Here is a 15,025-nt window from a genome sequence, read left to right as displayed (position 1 = left end):
GACTTTAGTTATTATCGTTAAAAAGTTTATCACCTCAGTTGAAAAAACGTAAATAAATAAAGGCATTAGGGAGAGTATTTGAAGCTCGGAATTCTCTTGAAGCTCGGACAGTGCAATTAATCTTAATGATGTTTCCTCCTGTCTAGAGGTCTTTAATTGTAGTGAAATTCGTCAAAGTTATTGCCATTCTCTTCGTTTGCTCTGGGGTAAACGGAAATTTGAGATCATAGATCAGTAAAGGACAATAGCGCAAAGGATAATCGTGCCCACCTCCAGTTCGTTATTCTCACGAGGTGAATAGCTCAATTTATATACCTACGGCCACCTCCTGATCACTCTCTTAACTGCAACAATCAAAAAATGCAGTTGGTCTCACCTTTAAACTGATCAGGAATTAAAATGTGTTTATTGCCAATTTCATGTGCCTAGGTAGCAGCAACCCGAACCTGATCTGATTATTCACAACAAAACATCAACAAAATATGCCCTCAATTGTCCCTCAATAAATAACGGAGCTGTGAAGTCAAATCCAGAGGCTGAACGAAATAAAGCAGCTGGAAAAGTAATTGCATGACTCTGGACCCAACTGGTGAAGATAGCTCCAGAAGTGGGATCGCGTGAATGTTTTTTTAACTGGTACCGGCAGGGGATGACTCAGAAGCTTTCAACTCAGCGTTGGTTAACTGAACATGGGCACTAACAGATTTTCTAGTGTGGCCAGATTTTTCGGGTTCGACTCAAAAGCATTGCATCAACATTTGTTCTGGGATAAACTGGTAGCGATAACTTCTGAATATGGCCCATCATCCTTGGAAGGACTTCAGGTCGAACCTATTATGTGTGACGAGCCCTTCTTAATGTTAATGGGGGAAACATACCAAAACTTGCATGCAGATACTGATGAGCCCTTGACAAATGTAGATTCAGAAATTCTTCCTTTACACAACTTGAGGCGTTTGTCCATATCCTCCTTTGTGTTTACTTATGGTGACTACATGTTGGGTGCAATAAAAATGATGGAAATCCCCTTTTCTCGAGCGATAGCGTCGAACTACACTCTTACTGATCGCAGTTCCACTAAATATTTGCAGCTGGTGAATGACTGAGAATTTTCATTCATACATATTTCGGTAATGAGTTTCACCAATATACAATAAACAATATGTGGAAACCTTTTTGCCAGAGCCTACGCTGAACGCTGACGAACCGGATCACACCCATTAGCGTAGGTCGTGCGTTTACTTTGTGATTTATTTTAGAAGTATTTTTATTATTTATTCAAAATTTTGAAACGTAAACGCGTGCCACATGCAAATTGCATCGTTCTGGAAAGTCGGTAAGAAAATAGTACAGGGAAAATTCAATTGACTTGTACATTTTAGCCTGAATTTGCATGCTTTTAGGAAGTAGTCGCATGGAAAATCACGCATTGCTTATTTCGAATTATTTTTATTGTTTTCCAAAGAGATCGATGAATTTCCAATTTCTGCCAGAATTCACACGAAACAGACGCAAGTTGAAATTAACGTTTTGTACTTGTTAAATTGGCTTTCAATTTCGAATGAAGGAAAACATACGGGAAAATAACGTTTTGGACGAAGGAAATTTTGCTTTTGCGGATTATTAAGAATCTGTGACGTGCTAATTTTATTTTCATACCATTTTATGGAGTTCCGTTTAGTCCTTTTATGTTTTTTAAATTGAAGCTTTTAGAGAATTTCGTCACCTTCGACCCTCATCAATAGTCGACTAAGACGTTTTCAACAGGGAATCCCGATGACTTGTATCACCTGCTTTTCGTAATTAGAGAAAGTTTGACTTACGAAATTCGAAATGCACTAGCTTTGACTCGACACCTGGTTAAATATCTTCATTACGTTACATCAGGCCAATATAGTCCGGAGCTTTTCGAGTTTACCCAGAGCTACGTTCAATGTTGTTTCCAATTTCCATTTTGTAATTTTACTTCAAAAAGCTGTACCAGATATTTATGATAACTTGCTATCTTCAAATCAAAGACTTCATTGAATACACAGAGTGTTCCAAAAAAATCGCAGCAGCTACCTGTTCTTACTTTAAATAGAACACCTCGTATAATTTTGTAAAATGTCACCACATGTTTTATGCTTCAATGGAAGTGGTGGTGGAATGGTTTTCGAAATGTTTTCTTCCGATAATTCGACTTACAGAGCTGAAGGTGGAAGCGAAAAGAAGAGTTGAGAAGCCGTTGTAGAGGATGTCGGTCGTAGTCACAACCCCATTCTTGCAAAATCAGATCAAAAGAGGCAGAAGAGGGTAAGAGAATCTAACATCCCTGGTGGATGATTTCCAGAAGTATAATGTTTTCTGAAGATAATACTTAAAAATGTTGTTTAAACGTTGATCCATGTCTGTTGTAAATCAAAACACATCTATGCACGTTAAGGAACAGCCACAATTCACGTTATCAACTACCGATTATTATTTACAGTATCGTATCATCAACGTGCTCTTATTCGAATATGTTGCCCAGAAAGAACGTGGACGTCAGTAAATGTTTCTACAATAAGTTCTTACTTTACGCACTCTTTATAGCAATTTTAATATCATGAAATAATTGCAGAATGTCCATCTCCACAGATGGACGAAGCGGTTTTTCAAACATGTTATGAGTAACATACGAATGTCGAGATGGTGAAACTGATATGTAAAAAAGTAACATGGCAAGTTCACCACTCAAAACAATTAGGAAATATTATATCATTTATAAATACAATTATTTTATTCAATTTTATTCGCCTATTGCCTTTAGGATAATAATAATTTTGCAGGACTAAACAGGAAAATAACGCATGCAAGCAGTCTCTGCCGATTTTGCAGGTTTCAACTTGAATTCTAACCAAAAGCGTTAAAGCGCATTTCGGCGCTACTTAGGTATCACTCGAATTTTTGTACTCAGGAATGAGCGGTGTGAATTTTTTTCAATTTCATTTTTCCTTCAATGAACGAGCAACATGATTTGATGGAAAGTGAGGCATGGCGAGCCACAGGGCACCTCGAAGCTAGGCGAACACAGACCCATGTTGCTCAAGTATTTAATGTCGGCCAAAGTGTAGTTTCAAAATTGTAGAATAAATTACTTGAAACAGGAAATATTAGAAGAACACCAGGACAAGGTCGGCCATCGACAACAACAGCCAGGGAAGACCGATTTCTCAAATTGCTCGTGAGAAGAAATCGCAATGTTAACGTAACACTTCTAAGAAGCGAGTTTGTCCGTGGTACCAGAAGGTTTGTGTGCACTCAAACCACAAGAGATAGACTTCGCAATGTCGGATCGTATGTCCAAAAATCAGTGGTATGTACTCCACTGTCTGTGGTACACAGAAGAGCAAGAAGAGCTTCGGGTGAGCTTCATCAAAATTGGTCCTGTAATGACTGAGATCAGGTACTCTTCAGTGACGAGCATTACTTTAGAGCCTGATAATCGACATATTCTGATTTGGCGTGAATACGGAACGAGAAACAATTATCAGTTTATCAGAGACAGATCTCATTTCAAATGTAACAGTATCATGGTTTGGGCTGGTATTAGTCTTGGCGGACATACAGATCTTTATTTAATCGACAATGGTCCCTTAAACGCCCACAGGAATCTTAATGAAATTCTTCAATCTATTATAATGCTGTACGCTGGAGTGATTGGTGATCAATTCATATGTATGGACGACGATGATCGTCCACATCGCGCTGACATCGTGAACAACTGGTTGGATGAAATGAATATTGAGATAATGATGTGGCCTGCCAATTCTCCAGATGGAAATCCAATTGACCATGCTTGGAATACTTTGGGAAGACGTGTTGCAGGCGGAAATTTACCACCTCGAACTGCTCCAGGTCTTCGAAATGCCCTAATTGAAGGATGGAAAGGAATTCCCCAAGATGCCTTTAAAAACTTGATTGAATGAATGCCATCGCGATGCCAAGTCTTTTTTAGCAGCAAGAGGGGGCCATAGTCATTATTAAAAATTAATTTTTGTACCAAATTAATAAATCACGAATTCAAATTACATTGGATAATCATCGCTTTTTGATTTAAAAATTTGCGAAATTTTAAGCAGGACTTTCACAACTGGTCAAATCAAGTTTTAATAAGTGCTTTATTTTGTTAATTAAAAAAAAACTTCAAATTACAAATATAATTTGTTTTGATACGTTTCATGGGGCAGAAACAAATTTTAAGGAAAAATTTTGAAACATCCCGTAATTGTTTTGACCATCATGGTATGTGAATAAAGTTGTATGCCAATAAAGTAATGTGGCCTTACACTAGTTCTGCACTGAAATTGTCAATAGAAAACTCTTCAACTCTATCCAAAGTGAGACTTCTCTGAAGTTTTCCGTTTATTCATGCGATCTTTTTAATTAGTAATTTAGCTCACATATTTCAGAGATTATTCTAAAGCTCATTTCATTACTCGAGGACCATTGCAAGGGGTCGAAAATTTAAACGATTACACAGCTTTCTTTCAAAGTAATTAAATTTTCTCACTTCAGAAAATTCTGTCACAAATCGCACCGTTCTTATCGCAATCCGACATTTTCAAGTATATTTCATCACTCAGACATGGATGCTTACTTGTCTAAGGTCTTATGTTATGCTATAGTCTGAGAAATTCTCCTCCTGTTCTTTGCTCTAGTTATTTCCTCGTCTGCTTACTGCTTCTTTCGTGTCTCGCAGCACTACCTATGGAGTTGCTTCCTATCTCTCAACACAGGTTCTCATAGACTTTTGATTGCCCTATCAAAATCACCTACATTCCAACGTCGATGCGTAACATAAATCATGATTATTTACAAAAAAAAAATCATTTTATTTTGCTTAAAACTAAACGCACGAGAATCACACTTTCAGCATAACTGCTTGGGGAAAATTATATCGAAGAGTGGTAATGACCCTTACTGAAGGGCGGTTATATATTATCCCTCATCCCTGGATCCTCATGGGCTCCGGTGGTCCATGGCGCCGGGCGTCCATGTGCGGGATAATAAATGGACAAGGTAAAATAGGAAGAAATGCAGATGACCACATGAAGACGCACGCATCATTCATGTTAATTTCGGTTTCTTTCCCTCGAATCAGCGTTTATGCAGAAAAGTGCCCTGAACTCCCTTTTTCGAGATAACCCAGAATGATGATTAATGACGAGGCAACTTTGGAATATCATCGATAGGTCTATTTAATTTCATGGAATAAATCGAGTTACAACAGAACAGGCGTCAGTGATATGATAGTTTGCATGACATGAGAAGATAGCAGAAGTGGGGTGATATGCGGTACTGCGGACTTAAGACTTTTTTTATTAGCTTAGTTCATGTAACTAGAAGTGTAAAGCAAACATGACGTGACAAGTACGAGGATTGCTCCAGAAGTACCCGACCCGACACACATATGGCGATATTTTTTTCACTTCTCAGTGGCCATCCCAACGACTCTCCATAATGGACCACTGCGGACACGTGTGAAAATTCACAAAATTGTTCTGGCATTTCTAAAAATATTGGACATTAACCGAACAATTGAACATTTTTGTATGGCAGCAATAAAGCCGAGTTTTTCGTCGATTCATAACCACGGATGAAGCATGGGCCCATCACATCACACCTAATACAAAAGAGTCAAAACAATGGGCTCAAAGAGGAGAATCGGCCCCAAGGAAGGCGAAAACTATTCGGACTGCTGGAGAGGTGATGGCGTCAGTTTTTTTGGTAGACACGTGGGATAATTTTTATCGACGCTCTCCCTAAGGGGAAAACTATAAACGGAGAGCAAAATGTAAATTTATTGCATCGTTTCAGTGAATAAATTAGGAAAAGGCGTCTGAATTTGGCGAAGAAGAAAGTTATGTTTCATCAAGTTAACGCAGCAGTCCATATTTCCGCCATCGCGACGGTCAAAATCAGCTTGGTTTCGAACTCCCTCCTCAACCACCCCACTCGCCGGATTTAGCCCTCTCAGATTACTTTCTATTTCCAAACTTGAAAAGAGATTTGTCAATAATGAAGAGATTTGATCCGAGATTGATGCCTATTTTGAAACACTCGAAGCTTACTATAAAGAAGATACAGAACAGCGCCGGCAAATATGTATGAGTCTCAAAGGAGACTATGTTGGAGAGTCATGTAATATTTCACATTTCTTTTTTCTTTTAGCGTTAGGTCAGGTACTTCTGGGACCATCCTCGTATGGTGCCACCGCGTTAGCTGAATCAAATTTGAGATGAATGAATGTATTATTAAAATAAACGTCGAGTGCGATAACTCATCGTATGGACCTGCAACATTTATTTATTTTTTTAGTGTGTCAGACGAGCAATTTGAAATTTTGTTTTGGGAAATGTGATGAAATATTAGACCATACATCGGGTAAAGCTTTGCAGATATTGTTGCTGTAATCTCGGTTGCACGTGCTTCTAAATTATCACGTTACGCTTCTCTGTAATCAAATTTCTATTGTCGTTATTTCGTTGAAATTCGGTTTTTATGCCAATTCTTATCGAGATTTTTTCGTTAAGCTTATCAGTGTCACATACCCAAAACACGTGGACACCACATTTTCCTTTGCGACTCCGCCAGAAGCGCCCTTAAAACGGAAATGACCACCCTCGTCCAATTTGCGAATTTCGTAATTAAGTTTAATGTATATTAAATTTTACTTCCGACCTTTTTTCAGCTTTAACGATTATTGGCAAAAGTCGAGCGGAATGCGAAACAAGCCGAAATTGAAACTGCTCATCTCGTGCGTGTTCAAACTTGCTAAGCGAAAGAGTCTACACATGTCGTATGCAAATCTGAGAGTTGGTTGGCCCCTATTCTGCGAAAGCAATGCGTCAAATTTTAAACGAATGAATCAAGCAAATCAAACAGAGTGCGACCAGCATACGCCAACAGGATTAGGTCAGGTATTACCGGAGGTCCGTTGCTAATTTTAAATTCGAGTTTTTTTTTCTACAGAATTTGTTTGCTCCAATGGGAATTTCCTTGACATTACGGCGAATAGCTAGACAAATTTCTAAATTTGCACGGTTGCGCAAACTTCGATGTTCGAACTTTTTTCTTTTAGACAACTTCCCGAAGGAGCTTATAATTGGGGTTAATTATTAATTAAGAGGGGCAACTGCGGCATCAAGTCCCAAAGCGATTGCCAACAAAGTTCCTCACACAGACATCCTTTCAATATAGGGCCGGAAGGTGTTAAGTCCACGCCAGTTGGCTCAGTTGCTGATTTGGAAAAGTAACAAATCCAAAGTGACTGATTTGATGTAATAATTTATGAGTCTAGAAACCCGATTGCAGCAATAGTTCCTAATTATTTTGGCTGACTTCCCCACATATGTAAGTTACTTCTTGGAACCAACGACGTGTAATTTAACAGCTTCATTGTTAATTGATAGCCATTTCTGTGTCAAAGAAATTTTAAGTGTTAGTTATCTGTGCCTGCATTAATTGTACACAGAATTTGATCCAGGAGTTAACTTGCAATTAGCAGGTATGTAATTAGCGATCTAAAAGTCGATTCTGACTTGCACGCCACGAATGGGCGGCGAATCTTCTTGAGAACTGTTTAGGTACCTTTGAATCGGTCATAAACAAAATATGGCCCCTTAAGGTCGTGGCAGAAGTGTGGCGAAAACCTTTCATCAGGCCCTCCTAGACCCTTCCCAGGTTTGAATGGCATCTTCATAATCTGCAACGAGGCATTTGCCTGGACATTACTTCCTCCTTCTTGACCGCAATTATCAAATTTTTTTATCAAATTTGCCCGTCATAGCTTTAGTTACAAGATCTACAACGTCTGACCCCTGTACCATCACCAGGTTTCCAACTTTCTTCCTAAATTCCTACTCAGCTTCCAGCCCGATTAACCTTCATTCTGTGTAGATCCAACTCCTTGGCACACAACTTGGATCCAGGAGTATCTAGAAATTTGCCACTTTTCGTGCTTTCAGAGATGTTTGATGCAGCTTGTAGAATTCTGCTGCAACCAGGTTGATTCAGGTTAGAGAGACACTAGGATACAACTGAAGGGTAGCTGAAGGCAGTGGTGAAGATAAAGGTGGAATGCCTGATGGTTGTCCTAGGATGGAAATGGGTGACCAGTGGGAAGGGTGTTCGATGGGTATTGCAGAGCGAATCTTTCACCCGGGGGCCGAGAAATTGCAGCGAATTCGAAGGCCCTGGGTTAGTGCTTAATGTATTCGCTTCATTTGCTATAGAAAAATTGCTAAAAAAGTGAATGACTTGAATGTATTTCTTCTTCGTAAAGGATGTTCTTAGGTTTCTCCTCATCATTCATCTCATCAAACATGTATTTTAGTCCCCTTTAGAGGCGTTTAGCGGTCACGAAAAGATATTAAAGAAATCGCCAAAAGTACCATGATCTCAGGTGATTGATATATAATAAGAATTTTGTCCAGGATTTTTCAAACAATGTTTGGAACTTTACATGCACTTTCAGCTAGAAGGTTGCAGAGAGGACGATCGCCTCGATACTCACTTGCAGAAATTTGATCCAGAGCGCGCTGGCTTATCCCACATCAAACGCAAAAACTGGTCCTGTCGTCACCGTATTTTTCCATAAGAGCCATCGCCTTCTTACGGCTGGTGTCCTCGTGAAAATTGATTTTTACATCCATAGTCGTTACGGAAAATACAGACTTTCATACATATCTTGTGATATGTTCACCTCCCTTTGCTCGCTCCTCTTCACGGTTTAATTCTAGCCGTTCGTTGGTGAGCTTTTTGTTCGAAATTTTACGAACGCTTAAATTTAATGTGCCGCTTACCCGAAGCTCTCCCTGCTATTTTTGAGCTCAGGGTAGCTCAGTTTAAAGTATGGGTGTCAAAAAGTGCTCGGTGCAAACAGCAATTACCTAATCAGTTTAACGACCTTCGGCTTGATCAAGCACTTCAACTCGCCAGAAACTCATAACAGTTTTAGACTAGTTTGGCTTTCTCCACAATACCAACACGAAAATTTCCTTTTAATGAGAAAATGTTATTCTCAAAACGGGGCTTGAAACGAAATAATGTTTCCTTTCCCGCGTCCTCCAGAAGATAATCCCTTCAACTATGTTAGCAGCTCATGTGGGAATCGAAATGTAAATGTGCACAAAATTAATTTTCCGGCAAATGAGCTGTTTCCCGAGAGAGTTCCAGACAAAGTTGCTCCCCTTAATTACTGCGATAAACTCATTTCGAAAAGTTCAAATTGTTTGAATCCAAAATAATTCGAATGATTACGATTTGGGGGAGAACTCAAAACCTAAAAAAAAAGTCATTGAAATGTGAGGAATCTTTCCAAATCTGATGCAACTATTAATCACCAAACATAGCACGGGTTAAGAACATGATCAACCTGATATTTGGCGGTCTCCGGGGTCACCTCGTCCAATTTAAACTGTCTACATCCTATTTCAAATATCAAACTTGCTAAATTAATTCTTAGATTTATAATTTAACATTAATTTTGTTTCACTCGGCTGGCATCATGGTCTCGTTTTCTATTACCAAGTGGTAATATTGCAATTTCCATTGTTGACGCATTAATAAAAGTTCTGACTCCTACAGGATCGTTTAATAGGATTCCGGGGAAGGTAATAAAAAGGCAACGTATCAATTGTGCCATATAATAGTGCTTTTTCGTGGAAATCCTTGAGGCTTGTGATTTGAGCACGGCGTTGTTTATAGAGTATATGTCAGAACCACAATTAGGGCGGAAACGAACTTTATGAGTCGTAAAGGCACTGTCAGCAATTTTTTGGATAACAAAAAATTCTCGAACCTTCAAACGCACCAAAACTTTCATAGGTCCTCGTAAATAATAATCAAAGGAGGAAAGATCTGGTAAGCGCGCGGGCCAACGTATGTACACATGTGTGTTTGTGTAATTTGCTGCATTGCTGCTTATTATTTTTGATGGGGTTTTAACGTTTCATCTATCGCCCGTAAAGTTTCCACTTCGCTCCCATTTATAAACACGTGTTTTAGGCTCAGAAAATACCTTAATAACGCGGTTAAATTTATATGAAAGTTAATTTAACCGACCTGACTGCGCCCTACATACACAACACCTAAATAAAAGTTTTTTACAAAGAAATGAAGCTTCTTTGTTTTTTTAGCAAATCTTCGCTTTGCAAAATATCTACATCTAGTTAATCAGCATTTTGGGTGCCAATATGACTAATTGTATACTTATTCGACTTTCAAAGGTAAATGTTATATCCTTATTTCGCAGTTCGAATTAGACAATGTGTGCCGATGACTAAGGCACAAAAGGAGTCTCTTTGCGTTCTCGTTGGCGAGATGACAAAGACATGTCTGTAAGCTTGTTAAGTGCATCCTCGTTTCTTCCTTTCACCGCTTCTTTGCTAACATGCTCGTTAGGTAACTGGGAATTCAGACGCAAATAGGGTGCGTTTTTGGGTAGGTCAAGTTTGGGGGCAATATACTTCTCGGTTGTGTCAAGAACAATATCAATCCTAATTCGAAAGATCCCTGGAATCGCCGAAGCATCAAGCGATCCCGTCTCAGCTTATGGACATATCTGGGATTCTCCGGACTCGGTTTTTTCCTGTCGGACGGTTCGGGAAATCATCAATTATCGGGAAAATAGGGCGCGGAAAACGTAGGAACCGATAATTGCCTGTGCATCGCAAATAATGGCTAATTTATAACTTTATCTTGATAAAATTCCCAAATCCTGATTGAACATTTTAGATTGAAGCGACGAATTATACTAAATTTCTGGAGGCATAACAATATGATAATACTTATTGTGCTACCTGTGCTGATACAAGTTGCTACGCGGTAAAAAATATATTGTCTTATATTGAACAATATTAAATTTCAAATTTCCCTAATCGCATAATATCTTAATCTCCATGCCCAAGTGAACTTTAACCAATCCCGTACCCGGAACCATACATATGTTTAATCCATCAAAGTCCAAGGTAAATTATCGATCGTTATTATTTTACCTTAATCCAACTAAAAATTGAACTTTGAAACAAAATTGCTCTTTTATAGTATAGCAACCGCCCATTTAATCTTCGGGGACATCAGTATAAAATCGCAAAAAATTAGGTTTATTTCCATGTTTTGTCTGGGATCCGCTTTTCAAGCTGAGACCTATTTCAAGCATATCAGCACATTGCCCCTTTTTGCAACCCTCGGGAGGCTTCGAGAAAAAAAGTGTTGCATATTTCTTTTCAATATACCTATACAGAGTATCTTCACAAACCCCTACAGTATAAATCCCGCTATTTTAGCTTAGGAAAATTAGTTTAGCCGCAGTTTCTTGAAGTATTGCGTTCCCTAAAGTAATGTCTGACGACAGCATCGGGGAAAAGAAAAGAGTTTAGTCAGTGGGTGATGCTGGATCTTAACCAACCCCTCGCTGGGGGGTCAATCGGGATTGTCTTTGAGCCAAGTCCTCATGTTTGTACCGCAGATTTTCTAATCCTCTTAAAAAAGAAAAGGTTTTGCATTAGTGAAGATCACTGAAGGGTACAAAAACATGGCTAATCTCAACGAGGGAATCAGATTTTTTTGGTTAGTTGGAGGTCGAAGACCTATCTGCACCTTTACGTGGTGACCCCTGAACGACTCTCCTCCGAATCCGGGTAACCGTCCCCGGAGGAGGTAAAGAGAGGTAACAGGACAGATGGACGTTCAATGGGTTAAACCGCTGGCCTGTCCAACCAGCCCTTGGGGCAAAAACGAGAAGAAAGACCAGCGAAAATCAAGACGGAATGACGAAGGAACTAAAAGTCTAAAGACGGCTGTATACATAATGCAAAGAGAAGTATCTCAGGAGGAAGCGAAATTATGCAGGAAAAACTGGCATTGACGAAGAAAAAAAACAACCATTTCTGTTGGATGTATACGTCAAGATTGACAACAACACCATACGAGACCATAAGAACATAGACGCAATGATTTGAAGGACACGTAATGGTGGTGTCCCGCAACTTACAGGACACTAATTGTGAACACAAAGGAGGTAAAGAAGTACTTCAAGGCCTATAAGATGTTCTTCTTTATATGTTAAGTCGTTTACTGCAACTCTTGAACGGGGCTACGCGAATCCTGGCAACATCAACACTTCCCGTTTCCGCCCCACTTCTCACTGAGTAAAGCTTAAGGCACCTGCTTAAATCTGAACTATTTGATTTATGCGTGATTTAGGTGAAATACCATAAAAACGAAAAATTTTTCGATTTATAAGCGAGTAAAAACGAGTGTTTGTCCACTTAATAAGTCAATATACTGTTGATAAAAGTTATTGTTTAACAGCGCAAAAAACCATAAACTTTAATGTTACAAAGTATGTTTCTGATAAAAACAATATTAAAGAAGCACGCTATTAATTATTTTTCATTCAAAGTTTTATTAATGTCGATGAATTTGTTTATCGTACACGACCATAAATGGTGATCAGCACATTCTGGCATCATCAGATTTTTGCCACATGTCCGGGCAGACGTTTCAGAAAAATCAGACATTTTCAAGTCAATACCCAATTAATCGCATGCGAATAGTAAAACTTTAGAGTAAAATAATTCTATCGCAATTCTTGTGCTGACTTGTGTATCATTGTCTTTCACTCGTGCATATAAGTAAATGATATAATTAATCACATTAGTTTTTTTGCGTTCTTTAAGCCTGACTCTACCGCATTGATAGACGCTCGCGTAAAACGCTCATTAATACCCTTTAACAATTATAATTTTTATCTCTGTTGTGTTTCTCCTCGCACAAGTTCAAGTTTGTCACACGAAAACTGATGAGTTTTGCAATAAACTGAGAGGGCAATGCGCTGTCTTATGAAAGTTACAATATACAGGGTGTTCCAAAAAGGTCGTGCTAAACTTAAGAAGGTTACAGGTTACATTGTGGTGGATAATTTTTGGGTCGAAACCCCTAGTTGAAAATCGGCCCTCTTGGCTCCAGAGTCATTTTTGCTCAAAAAACTTACGGTAACACTATAAAAGTAAGCAAAGTAAACACTTTTTGTCTCCTGATTGCTAGAGCTATTGAGCAATGCACACGTTTCTATGGGCGTACGGGATGGAATGTGGTTTCAACGTAAGTATACCATTTATTTGCGTTATTTTTAATAAAAATTCATTAAATATCGAAGTTTTTTGGCGTGACCGAGCTAACATTGCGTTTTTGACGAAAAATTCGCCATTTCCAACTGGGCGTTTCGAAGCAAAAATTGTTCACCGCAACGTCCTCTATAACACCCCTAAGTTCGTCACAGCCTTTTTGGATCACCAGGTATATCAGAGGTGTGGTAGTTCATGAGTTTTTAATATTATAGCATCAAAGTTAGTCAGAGGATAATGACAAGCAGACTGGCAACGCCATGGGGGATGAAGCACTGTCGAACGAGGTGACTACTGCCGACGTAACTAGAGGGCCAAGAGGCGGGGAATCCCCTTTTGGACTGGGGTACCTCCCGGAAACTAAAAAGGAAAGGGCGCGAGAGAAATTAGCAGCGGAGGAATAGAAGGGACGAGGTGCGGTTGCGTAACAGTAAATTAGTTGGTTTGCCTTTTTATATTTAGTTAATAAATTAACGTTTATCCACCACAGCGAATGTTCCCAGTACTATTCTGCCACATGAAATAACATTTCGATCAAACGAATTAACTGGTCACCTGTCATGAAACCTAACTGACCCGCACAATCAGTTGTTTGGCCTGATGGAGTGATGGCAAGGAAACCTTCAAATTCACATCACAAGCAAACATGTCCTAAATACCGCAATTTTTTACACCTTATTTCTGATATCTCGTAAACAGCTAATTGATAAATGTTTCAATTCGCTCGTTTATTGTTAGCGCCAGTGGCGTCCGCAACTCGCTTTCCGGTTTAAGGCAGATTTAACCTAATTGATTCGGGGGTGTATCAGGGTCACCATTGTTTATTCGTATCACAATTTTTCTCTGTATTTGCTTTCGAATATGATTAATTCCGGAACAACTCTAATAGCACGCGAAGGGTTTTCCGCGATAAAAATGTCAAGTGTATCGCATATTTGCGATCGAATTAAAATTTCAGGAACAACAGATGCTACATAGATGATTTGAGCATGCATCATATGGGGTCCTTGCGTATTTTTCGATATTTATTCGCGATAACAGTCAATGTCAATAATTGTGAGTTGTTACGTACAAGAAGGGTACTCAATAATAATAAATCCACCCGAAGATAAAAAAATTGTTTATTGAAATACGCGTTATTTATAAGTCTCGCAGTTGAATGAATGCCACGTGGCCTGCCCATCCTTCTTCCTCAGTTCTTCGTTTGTCCCTGCACAAATATAGCTTCGATACAAATCCGAACTCTTTGAACTACGAATTCACGAGTAATAGAGGCGCCTTTGAATCTAAATTTAGTCCGATGTCCTACGGATCAAGGCTTGTTATGAAATCAAAGTGCAAAAATATTGTAATAGAGATATAATACAATTAGCAAACTAAGAATACACAAATAAGTGAAACTCGACTTATCAAATCATAAAGGCCTGTGTAAAAAGTGTAATATTCAATGACATTCGAGCCTCAAGTTCCAAGCTATAGGCTCAACTTAAAGTCGGTTAGTTCGGCAATCTGAAACGCACAATATAACTGAATCTCTGATTTCAAGAAACTTTAAGGATTTTTAAACAGAGAGGGAAAGAGGGAGAGAGAGAGAGGGATCCATGTCAATTTAATACTTTTCCTTAATGTGCACTTTACAATACGATATTGGTCAGTAGTAGTGTCAAGGCAAAAGTTTTACTATTTTTATGGGACACCTGCGTCTCTCCATTAAGAACATCATCCCTGCGTGGGTTAGAAGAAAGGAAGCTCTGCTATGAAGGAAGGAATTGAGCGGCCAATTTCTGACACATTAATGGTACATACGGAGTACAACATATCGTTGTGGATATCTTTGAGGAGGCGGCATTACTCTGTAAAATAACTATAAA

This window comes from Euwallacea fornicatus, chromosome 12, assembly GCF_040115645.1.
Source record: "Euwallacea fornicatus isolate EFF26 chromosome 12, ASM4011564v1, whole genome shotgun sequence".
NCBI classification, from domain to species: domain Eukaryota; kingdom Metazoa; phylum Arthropoda; class Insecta; order Coleoptera; family Curculionidae; genus Euwallacea; species Euwallacea fornicatus.
This window is presented reverse-complemented; position numbering follows the sequence as displayed.